The sequence below is a fragment of the Carcharhinus amblyrhynchos genome, chromosome 23, assembly GCF_965287045.1.
Source record: "Carcharhinus amblyrhynchos chromosome 23, sCarAmb.v2.hapA, whole genome shotgun sequence".
Taxonomy (NCBI): domain Eukaryota; kingdom Metazoa; phylum Chordata; class Chondrichthyes; order Carcharhiniformes; family Carcharhinidae; genus Carcharhinus; species Carcharhinus amblyrhynchos.
In genome coordinates this window covers 9,558,912-9,571,258 of record NC_137346.1, presented here as the reverse complement: position 1 = coordinate 9,571,258, position 12,347 = coordinate 9,558,912, and positions in this window count along the sequence as shown.

Here is a 12,347-nt window from a genome sequence, read left to right as displayed (position 1 = left end):
CAAATATTAATTTGTGGATTGTGAGGATCACTTGGCTTTTGTTTTACTCATTCATGGGACGTGGGCGTCACTGGCTGGCCAGCATTTATTGCCCATCCCTAGTTGCCCAAGGGCAGTTGAGAGTCAACCCCATTGCTGTGACTCTGGAGTCACATGTAGGCCAGACCGGGTAAGGATGGCAGATTTCCTTCCCTAAAGTACATTAGTGAACCAGGTCGGTTTTTTCAACAATTGACAATGGTTTCATGGTCATCAGTAGATTCTTAATTCCAGGTATTTTTTATTGGGTTCAAATTTTACCACCTGCTCTGGTGGGATTTGAACCCAGGTCCCCTGAACATTAGCTGAGTTTCTGGATTAATAGTCGAGTGATAATACCACTAGGCCACCACCCAACCCCAATGCCACCATTTATTACCCATCCCTAGTTGCCCTTGAGAAGATGATGGTGAGCTGCCTTCGCGAATCGCTGCAGTCCTTTGCAGTGTAGGTACGCCCACAGTGCTGGTAGGGAGGGAGTTCCAGGGATTTGACCCAGTGACAGTAAAGGAACGGTGATATAGATATAAGTCAGGATGGTGAGGAGTTTGCAGGGGAACTTGTAGGTATTGGTGCTCCCCTGTGTCTGCTGCCTTTGTCCTAGCTGGTTGAGGTTGCAGGTTTGGAAGGTGTTGTTGAAGGAGGTTTGGTGAGTTGCTGCAGTGCATCTTGTAGATAGTACACACTGCTGCTACTGTGCGTCAGTGTTGGAGAGAGTGAATGTTGAAGGTGGTGGATGGGGTGCCAATCAAGTGGGCTACTTTGTCCTGGATTGCTTGGAGCTTCTGGAGTGTTGTTGGAGCTGCACTCATCCAGGCAAGTGGAGAGTATTCTGGTAAAGTCCTGAGTTTTGCCTTGTAGATGGTCTTTGAAGAGTTAGGAGATGGGTGACCTGGTGCAGAATTCCCGGGTTCGATTGGGTCACTGTCTGTGTGAAAGCTGCACATTCTCCCCGTGTCTGCATGGGTTTCCTCCGGGTGCTCCAGTTTTCTCCCACAGTCTGAAAGACGTGCTGGTTAGGGTGCATTGTCCGTGCTAAATTCTCCTGAGCAAGTGCCAGAATGTGGCAACTAGGGGATTTTCAAAGTAACTTCATTGCAGTGTTAATGTAAGCCTTACTTGCGACACTAATAAATAAATGTTTTTATGTATGTGTCATGGAAAAATATGTGAGTGCCAAACTATCTCTGTCAAACAGCCAGCCCATACTCAATGGGCTGAGTGGCCTCTCTGTGGTGAAGGGTTCTGTGATTCTCATAGATATCTCTGGGGATAATAGCGCAGGAACAGGAACAGGAACAACTGCAGGATAGCCTCTGAGTAGATTTTGGAACGAGTTGAGAACATTCCCACCCGGGATAGCAGCGGAGGGTGATGCGATCAGCCCAGGTGAAAGTTCACAGACAGATTGAGAAAGATGAGGAACAAATGGGTTACCATGGTCACCGTCACGTAGAATGTCACTGGCGACTTTGGTTAGGGCCATTCAGTGCAGTGGAAGGTGTCGAAAATATGGACTTATGGGAAGGGTGCGCACACTTTGGGAGGAGATATCATGTTCAAGGCCTTGGGAGAATCGTAGAATCCCTACAGTGCAGGGGAGGCCATTTGGCCCATCGATTCTGCACTGACAACAACCCCACCCAGGCCCTATCCCCGCAACCCCATGCATTCACCCTGCTAATCCCCCTGATGCTAAGGGGAAATTTAGCATGGCCAATCCACATTATCCACACATCTTTGGAGTGTGGGAGGAAACTGGAGCACCGGGAGAAAACCCACGCAGACACGGGGAAGTTGCGCAGACTCTGCCCAGACAACGATCCGAGGCTGGAACTTAACCCTGGTCCTTGGCGCTGTGAGGCAGCAGTGCTAACCATGCGCCAGCATTCTGTCAAGAGGGTGCTTGGAATGGCTAGGATAGAGGGGACCGTGATTCCTAACTTTGGTCAGTCTGGGCTAGCGCTAGAATTTTCTGCTCACTGATCCTGTTTAGGCTTCGATTCCCCGTCTGTTGGGTGCGGTCGCACTAGACATGGTAAACACAGTCCAGCTGACAGTCAATGCATTGAGGATTAGCACCATTTGGAGTATTGTGTACAGTCCTGGTCACCACAACCAGAGGGACGTGGAAGCTTTGGAGAGAGTGCAAAGAAGGTTCACCAGGATGTTGCCTGCTCTCGAAGGTGTTGACTATAAGGTGAGGTTCAATAAACTAGGATTTTTTTCATTGAGGCTGAGGGAAGACCTGATAGAGGTCTACAAAACTATGAGAGGCACAGGCAGGGTGGATAGTCAGAGGCTTTTTCCCAGGGTGGGAGTGTCGATTACACGGGGGGGCACAGGTTCCAGGTGATAGGGGGAAAGTTTAAGGGCTATATGCAAGGGAAGTTTTTCACGCAGAGAGTGGTGGGTGCCTGGAACGTGTGGCCACAGGAGGTGGTGGAAGCAGGCACATTAGCAGCATTTAAGAATCATTTGGGTGGGTGCATGAATAGGGAGGGGATAGAGGGATACATTGAATAGAATCTTACAATCCTACAATGCAGAAGGAGGCCATTCAGCCCATCTGCACTGACCACAATCGCACACAAGCCCTATCCCCATAACCCCATGCTTTTACCCTAACTAGCCCTCTCTAATAATAAGGGGCAATTTAACATGGCCAATCCACCCAACTCGCACATCTTTGGGCTGTGGGAGGAAACCGGAGCACCTGGAGGAAACCCACGCAGACATGGGGAGAATGTGCAGACTCCATACATAGTGACCCGAGGCTGGGAATCGGATTTGGATCCCTGGTACAGTGAGGCAGCAGCAGTGCTAAGCAATGTGCCACCGTGCCACCCCCAAGTACCGAGTAAGGGCAGGAGGTTTTTCAAAGTTTATTTAGGGTGTTGTGATCGGCACGAGCTTGGAGGGCCAAAGGGCCTATCCCTGTGCTGTACTTTTCTTTGTCCTTTGCTGATTTAACTGTAACTGGCTCCCTCCACCGCCTACGCATGGGCCCCACCTTTTTGGGGCACCTTAAGGCTGTACGGTTCCCCCAGATCTGAGGGAGCCGTTCGAGAGTGCGCGGTCCAGCTGACAAGGGGAGCCCTGTGGGGTTCCTGCCACACGAACCTTCAATGTCTCAAACCCGAAACAGTGCCGTTTAAATAGCTGGAGTCCTCCGCTTTGTCTTAAAGGCGGGAGTGTCACCATCTGTTCCCAGTTTCGGAAAAGTAAACAGGTAATGCAGATGACGATAAACCTCGGCAGCCTTTAATTTCCCATCCGTACGTTTGTTGCTTAAACAGTGACTCCCACGAGGTGGGGGTGTGGGGGCGGTGGGGAGCCGAACATTGCCAGTTAATAATGCGTTATATCGGGACCCACTCATACTTCCCTTTTGACAAATCGGAGGCTAGTTCGCATCTCGAACAAAGCCGGGGAATGGTAATAAACAGATATAATGTACAGCTGTAGCTGAAACCTGGCATTTGGAAATGCTAATAGCTTGTATCTGGTTCAGTCCTGCCCGTGACTAATCTCTAATTACTGACTGCCAATTTCAGAACAGTAACCTGTCACTTAGTCATGTCGATTGACAAAACGCGCAGAGCAGTTGATTCTGCCCTCACATTGAATCACTCGATCTGGCACACATTGCTCTGATATATTAAATGGCACATGGAGATGTGCAAACCATTACAATATCCTCAGTACATGCAAGGATAATGGATACTTGGGAGCTGTTTCAAGGCAGTAATCTAATTCCTGGGTCCAAATGACATTATAGAGCACAAACTGGGAGCGAAAAAAAAACTCGACTGAACTGTCATCTGAACCTTGAGATTACATTACTGCTTTCAGATCACACCACAGTAATCTATTATTTCTTATAATAACAGATACTGTTAATAGCTGGCAGGTTTGTTCAGAGGGGTTGTGGGGGGGAGCGGGGGGGGGGGGCTAATGCACTGCCTGGTGTGAAAGTGAACTTTACAGATCAGCTGTCACGCTGGTGAGGAGCGGGAGTGGAGGGTGGGGGTTTAGTTTGGCTGACAGTGCGTTACCACTGGAGCTCGATATCCGTTGGGATGCTCCGTGATGGTCCGTGGGCAGCATGGCAGCTCTTCCCTTCTCCCTATTGTCTGTCCGGTTTCCCTGTATATATATATCTGTCATATTCATGGGTGGCACTTTCCTTCTGTCTATTGCTTCTCCGTGATCCCTTAAATATATATACATAGACGGCACGGTATGCAACAGTGGTTGGCACTGCTGCCTCACAGCACCAAGGACCCGGGTTCGATTCTGGCCTCGGGTCTGTGTGAAGTGTGCATGTTCTCCCCGTGTCTGCGTGGGTTTCCTCTGGGTGCTCCAGCTTCCACCCACAGTCCAAAGATGTGCAGGTTAGGTTGATTGGCCACGCTAAATTACCCTAAGGTGTGTAAGCTAGATTTAAATTCATTTATTAGTGTCATTGCATTAACACCACAATGAAGTTACGGTGAAAATTCCCCAGTCGCTGCACTCTGGTGCCTGTTTGGGCAGACTCACCTGATGAAGGGGTAGCGCGCTGAAAGCTCGTGTTATCAAATAAACCAGTTGGATTTTAACCCGGTGTTATGAGACTTCTTACTGTTCGGGTACACTGAGGGAGAATTGTAAATTAGGGGGATTATCCCATGGTAAATGTGTGGGGTTACGGGGATAGGGTTGTGGGGAGGGCCTGGGTAAGAGGCTCTGTCAGAGAGTCGGTGTAGATTTGATGGGCCGAATGGCCTCCTTCTGCACTGTTGGGATTCTGTGGTCCTAAGGGTGAAGGAACAAAGCAGCCATTTGTTTTCGGTTTGTTGCTTGATGGCGCCAGCAGGAGGCAGCGGTTCAGCAAAAACAGCGCCAGGAACCGAATTATCCACTCAGGTAATCAGTCACCTGAAGGCTGCTTCACCGGTTAAAGTCGAGTTTATTTGTTAGGGTCACAAGTAAGGCTTACATTAACACTGCAACAAAGTTACTGTGAAATTTCCCTCGTCGCCACACTCTGGCACCTGTTTGGGTCAATGCACCCTAACCAGCACGTCTTTCGGACTGTGGGAGGAAACCGGAGCACCCGGAGGAAACCCACGCAGACACAGGGAGAACGTACAAATCCTACACAGACAGCCACCCGAGCTGGGAATCGAAACCAGTTCCCTGGTGCTGTGAAGCAGCAGCGCTAACTACTGTGCCACTCTGTACGTTAATGCAATCCCCTCTCTCAGACACTCATCAAAACATGGCACGTGCCACCCGTGACCATCCCCCCCACTCTCCCGTACCTACCCCCCCCCCTCCCCCCCAATGCCCCCCCTCGACGTCTAAATAAATGCCATTTTGGCCGGAATTCTACCACAACGGGTCTGACAACGGAAATCTCTGCTGACCCCGGGTGGGAATTTTCAGTCTCGCCCCAGCTCGGTTGTAAAATCCTGCCCTTCACGAGTATCTGACAGCAAAACAGGAAAGTTAATCATTTAAACTCCACTCTGACGAAGGGTGGCCCAGGCTCGAAACGTTGGTTCTATCCTCTCTCTCCACCCCCCTCCGCAGATGCTGCCAGACCCGCTGAGATTGTCCAGCGTTTCCTGTTTTTGTCCCAGATTCCAGCAGCCAGCAGTAAATTGGCTTTGATGTTTGGGTTAATGTTTGATTTCTGTTGGAGGATGTCGATGGTGGGAGACGTGTCTCTTTAATATTCAGAATGAGGCACTTAATAAAGTCTTTTGGTGTTAAAAGCACCCTCTGAATATTTCACCCTGGGGGGGGTGGAGTTTAGATAAAAGAGCGATGTTTTGTGTCCTGTTTAATTAAACTTTTCCTGTTGGATGTGCACGACACAATTTATTTTCTTAAAACCTGTCGCAGTCGGTGAAATTTAAAGGACTGTAATGTCACAAAAGGATTATCTGATCAGTTTGCGGTACGTGACACTGAATGCTTTATTAATTGTCCCTATCGGAGATTCAGAGAGCCTCTTCCATCTTTGTTTTCAAGCGCCTACCAGAATAATACACTCACCTGATGAAGGGGCAGCACTCCAAAAGCTCGTGCTACCAAATAAACCTGTTGGACTTTAACCTGGTGTTGTGAGACTTCTTACTGAGGATAATACAGCACAGGGGACCATTTGGCCCGTTACTCTGTGCCAGCTCTTCCTGCACTCCCATTAGACCCACTCCCTCTCCACATCCCCGCAGTTATTTAATCGTGTTATTCAAAAGGTGATATATATTTGGGAAGAGTGGATGTACCAAGGGGATCTGGGTGTCCTTGTTCACCGGTCAATGAGAGTGGAGAGGCAGGTGTAGCAAGCAATTCGGAAGGCTTGTTGGCCTTCATTCATAGGATCCCGAAGGAGGCCATTCGGCCCATCGAACCCACACTGACAACAATCCCACCCTATCCCCGCAACCCCACACACCCAGCCTGTTAAATCCCCCCAAAGCCAGGGTCGATTTAGCATGGCCAATCCACTTAACCTGCACATCTTTGGAGTGTGGGAGGAAGCCGGAGCACCCAGAGGAAACCCAAGCTGAGCAGAGTCTAAACTAAAAACTGTGAGTTCAAACGTTTGAATTTAGTAATAAATAATCTATACAAAGGATCTTGAGGGAAGGAAAGATGGGATTAAGAGAGAATGTGTGTTTTGCCAGAGGACACAACCTCAGGCTAAAGTGATGATGCTTTAAAACCGAGATGGGGAGGGATTTCTTCAGCCAGAGAGTGGTGAACCTGGGGAACTCTTTGTCACAGAGGAGGCCAGGTCATTGAATGTCTTTAAGACAGAGATAGATAGGTTCTTGATTAAAAAAGGGATCAGGGATTATGGGGAAAAGGCAGCAGAATGGGGGATGAGAAAGTATCAGCCATGATTGATTGGCAGAGCAGACTTAATGGGCTGAATGGCCTAATTCTGCTCCTATACCTTATCATAGGATCCCTACAGTGCAGAAGGAGACCATTCAGCCCATTGAGTCGGCACCGACTATTCCCCAGGCTTACTCCATAACCCTGCTAACCTAAGGTGCAATTTAGCATGGTCAATCCCCCTAATTTGCACATCTTTGGACTGTGGGAGGAAACCCACACGGACACGGGGAGAATGTGCAGACTCCACACAGACAGTCACCTGAGGCCGCAGTCGAACCTGGGTCCCCAACACTGTGAGGCAGCAGTGCTAATCATTGTGCTGCCCATTCACAGCATGGACATAGAAACCCACAGAATCCCTACAGTGCAGAAAGAGGCCATTTGGCCCATCAAATCTGCACCGACAACAATCCCATCTCTGTAAACCCACACATTTACCCCTCTAATCCCTCTAACTACACATCCCAGAACATTAGGGGACTATTGAGCATGTCCAATCAACCTAACTTGCGCATCTTTGGACTGTGGGCGAAAACTGGAGCACCCGGAGGAAACTCACGCAGACATGGAGAGAATGTGCAAACTCCACACAGACAGTGACCCAAGGTGGGAATTGAACCCAGGTCCCTGGAGCTGTGAGGCAAAACATTAAATGCATTCAAGAGGTGGCTGGGTATAGCCCTTGGGGCAAATGGGATCAAAGGTTATGGGGAGAAAGCAGGATTAGGCTATTAAGTTGGATGATCAGCCATGATTATAATGAATGGCGAAGTAGCCTCGAGAGGCCAATAGCCTCCTCCTGCTCCTATCTACCATGTTTGATTTTGATTTGATTTATTATTGTCACGTGTATCAGGATACATTGAAAAGTATTGTTTCTTGCTCGTTATAGACAAAACACACTGTTCATAGAGAAGGAAAGGAGAGAGTGTAGAATGTAGTGTTACAGTCATAACTAGGGTGTAGAGAAAGATCAACTTAATGCGAGGTAGGTCCATTCAAAAATGTGACAGCAGCAGAGAAGAAGCTGTTCGTGAGTTGGTCAGTACGTGACCTCAGAGTTTGGTATCTTTTTCCCAATGGTAGAAGGTGGAAGAGAGAATGTCCGGGGTGCGTGGGGTCCTTAATTATGCCGGCTGCTTTGCTGAGGCAGCGGGAAGTGTAGACAGAGTTAATGGATGGGAACTGGTTTGTTGGGTCACATTCATGACCTTTGTAGTTCCTTGCAGTCTTGGGCAGAGCAGGAGCCATATCAAGCTGTGATACAACCAGAAAGAATGCTTTCCATGGTACATCTGTAAAAGAGTGATGCCAAATTTCCTTGGACTCCTGAGAAAGTAGAGGCATTGGTGGGCTTTCTTAACTACAGTGTCGGCATGGGAGGGAGCAGGGCAGGTTGGTGATCTGGACATCTAAGAACTTGAAGCTCTCGACCCTTTCTACTTTTTTATCATAGATCATAGAACCCTACAGTGCAGAAAGAGGCCCTTCGGCCCATCGAGTCTGCACCGAACACAATCCCACCCAGGCCCTACCCCCATATCCCTACATATTGTACCCACTAATCCACACATCCCTGGACACTAAGGAGCAATTTCTTAGCATGGCCAATCAACCTAACCCGCACATCTTTGGACTGCGGGAGGAAATCGGAGCACCCGGAGGAAACCCACGCAGACACGAGGAGAATGTGCACTCCATACAGGCAGTGACCCGAGCCAGGGATCGAACCCGGGACCCTGGAGCTGTGAAGCAGCAGTGCTAACCACTGCGCTACCGTGCCGCCCTATGTTACTGTCCGGGGCGGCAGTGCTAATCACCGTGCTGCCCTCTTCTCGTACTTGGGATTACGTGGAGACAACTGCCAAGGCCAAGTGAGGCTGATCTCAGCTGGCCTGAGGGAGAGGGGGAGAAAGAGCAAGAGGGTTCCTCCCTCCTTAAGCCCCTGTCTCACTGGTCATCAGTAAAGGATGAGGCATGAGGCGATTTGCCCATGTCCCCCTGTTTCCCGTGCCGTGTTGTTCTTTGTTCCAATCCGAGTGCGAATGCAATGCAGCCGTGTCGATTCCAGGGTGTTTGTATTAAAAAGATGATGGGGTATTGATAGAAAGCAGTTGTGCACTAACTCACCAGGAGGAACGTTAGACGTTGCTGCTACCTAGTGAACAAAACTGAGAATGACGAGTCACGCAACTCTGCGAGAGGGCTCCGCATCTCTGAGCATTGATTTTCACAGGAGATTTTCTGAAGATTAAATCTTTCTGTCACTTCATTAAAACTACTCTTCACTCTGTATGCTCGAAATGTTAAAACCTCTCATCCCTGACCTACACCGAGGCAAAGAAATCTCGGTGGAAATTTAAGAAAAATGTTCTCCCCCCGCAGACACAGCGTGATTACCGGGTCACCTCTTCTGTTTTCTTTGACTGGAATAGAATATAAAGCTTTATCCCTCTGGCTTTTCGCGTGTCTGAAACAAAAAGGAGCGGCGGCAGAACTAGACGGGGGTGGGGGTGGTTGGCTCTGACGAGCTGTCTCAGGGAGGCAGCATCTGTTTGTGCGCACTGACTATTCCCAGTCTCACCCCTCCCTGAGCTCAGGCAGGTCTCTGGGAACGCAGAGCTTTTCCCCTGAGGGAAAGAGGGGGTAGAATGAATCAGGGTATGAATTTAAAAGTGGCGCAGTGGTTAGCACTGCTGCCTCACAGCGCCAGGGACCCGGGTTTGATTCCCGGCTTGGGTCACTGTCTCTGTGGAGTTTGCACATTCTCCCCGTGTCTGCATGGGTTTCCTCCGGGTGCTCCAGTTTCCTCCCACAGCCCAAAGATGTGCGGATTAAGTGGATTGGCCATGGTAAATTACCCTGTATGTCCCAAGATGTGTAGGTTAGGTGGATTGGCCATGCTAAATTGTCCCGTAGTGTCTGTAGATGTGTCGATTAGATGGATTGGCCTTGCTAAATTCCCCTAGTGTCTAACGATGTGCTGGTTGGGTGAATTGCCTATGCTAAATTCCCCTAGTGTCCAAAGGTGCTGGGTTAGGGGGATTAATGGGGTAAATGTATGGCCGGGATTCTGCCACCCAAAATGCACTGGCTTAGGAAAATAGCCAAAGATAGGTTGAGGGAGCTAGATCTCTTCTCCCTGGAGAGACAAAGATTGAGAGGCGGCCTGATAGAGGTTTATAAGACGTTGACAGGTATAGATAGGGTGGATTCTCGGAGGCTATTTCCCAGGGCTGAAATGGTCGCTACGAGAGGACACAGGTTTAAGGTGCTGGGGAGCAGGTACAGAGGAGATGTCAGGGATAAGTTTTTCACTCAGAGGGTGGTGAGTGAGTGGTATCGGCTGCCGTCGGTGGTGGTGGAGGCGAACTCGCTGGGGTCTTTTAAGAGACTTCTGGATGAGTACATGGGATTTAATGGGATTGAGGGTTATAGATAGGCCTGATAGGTAGGGATATGATCAGCGCAACTTGTGGGCCGAAGGGCCAGTTTGTGCTGTAGTGTTCTAGGTTCTAAAAGTTGTTCCCATTAGCTGATGCCATTAGCACAGGCGGCAGGGTTGCACAGTGGTTAGCATTTCTGCCTCACAGCGCCAGGGACCTGGGTTCAATTCTGGCCTTGGGTGACTGTGGAGTTTGTGTCGGGGGATTAGCAGGGTAAATGCATGGGACTATGTGGCTAGGACCTGGATGGGAGTGTGGTCAATGCAGACCCAATGGGCCGAATGGCCTCCTTCTGCACTGTAGGGATTCTATGATTCCATGGCTCAACCTACTTCAAGAAGGGACAGCGAGATTTGGGAAGGTGGAAGGAGGCTGCGGAGAGTTGAGGACTGTAAAAAGTTATAGTTTATTTATTAGTCACAAGGCTTACATTAACACTGCAATGAAGTTACTGTGAAATTTCCCTAGTCGCCACACACCTGTGCCTGTTCGCGTCAACGCACCCTAACCAGCACGTCTTTCAGATTGTGGGAGGAAACTGGAGCACCTGGAGGAAACCCACGCAGACACGGGGAGAACGTGCAGACGCCACACACTGACCCAAACCGGGAATCGAACCCGGGTCCCCGGCGCAGTGAGGCAGCAGTGCTAAACACTGTGCCACCCATTAATTCATTAAAATTAATTACAAATCTGATCATGATTAGGTTTACCAGGCTGATTCCAGGGATGGTGGGACTGATGTATGAGGAGAGATTGAATAGGTTAGGATTGTTTTCACTGGAGTTCAAACAAATGAGGGGGGAGCTCATAGAGATTTATAAAATTCTAACAGGATTAGACAGGGCAGATGCAGGGAGGATGTTCCCGATGGTGGGGGGAGTCCAAAACCAGGGGTCACAGTCTGAGGATTTGGGGTAGGACGGAGGTGAGGAGACATTTCTTCACCCAAAGAGTGGTGAGCCTGTGGAATTCATTACCACAGGAAGTAGTTGAGGCCAAAACATTGAATATATTCAAGAGGCAGCTGGATATAGCACTTGGGGCAAATGGGGTCAAAGGTTATGGGGAGAAAACAGGATTAGGCTATTAAGTTGGATGATGAGCCATGATCGTGATGAATGGCGGAGCAGGCTCAAAGGGCTGAATGGCCTCCCTTTGCTGCTATCTTCTTTATTTCTATGAACTGATTGTTGTAAAAACCATCTGGTTCACTGGTATCCTTTAAGGAAGGAAATCTGCTGTCCTTACCTGTTCTGACCTACATGTGACTCCAGACTCAACATGATTTACTCTCAACTGTCTTCTGAAATCATAGAACCTCTACAGTGTGAAAGAAGGCCATTCAGCCCATCGAGTTGGCACTGACACGCCGACAGAGTATCTTACCCAGGTCCATCCCTGTGGGTAATAACCCCAACCATTACCCTGCTAATCCCCCTAACCTAAACATCTTGTGTCAATTTAGCCTGGCCAATCCACCTAACCTGCACATCTTTTAGAATGCAGAAAGAAACTGGAGCACCCGGAGAAAACCCACGCAGACACGGGGAGAACATGCACACAGGCAGTGACTCAAGCTGGGAATCGAACCCGGGTCCCTGTAGTTATGAGGTGGCAGTGCTAACCACTGTGTCATCGTGCCACCCAGAACGGGGCCCAGAGAGCCATTCAGTTCAAGGGCGATTAGGAATGGGCAATAGATACTAGACCAGCCAGCGAATCCCCTGAACGAATAGAAATAGATAAACATACTCGACACCTGGGCATTCTGATCTCTCGGAGCCAGACTCTCTTCTCAGCCTATCCCCACATACAAACGTTCCAACAGACCACAGAATTCCCATTCCTCTTCACAATGCCGCTATCTGTGGCTTGTCAGAGCCTGTGGGAGCACAGCACACTGCCTATAAGACAGACTCACAGGGAAATAATTAGATTTTTGTAAAAAAAAAGGGCAGA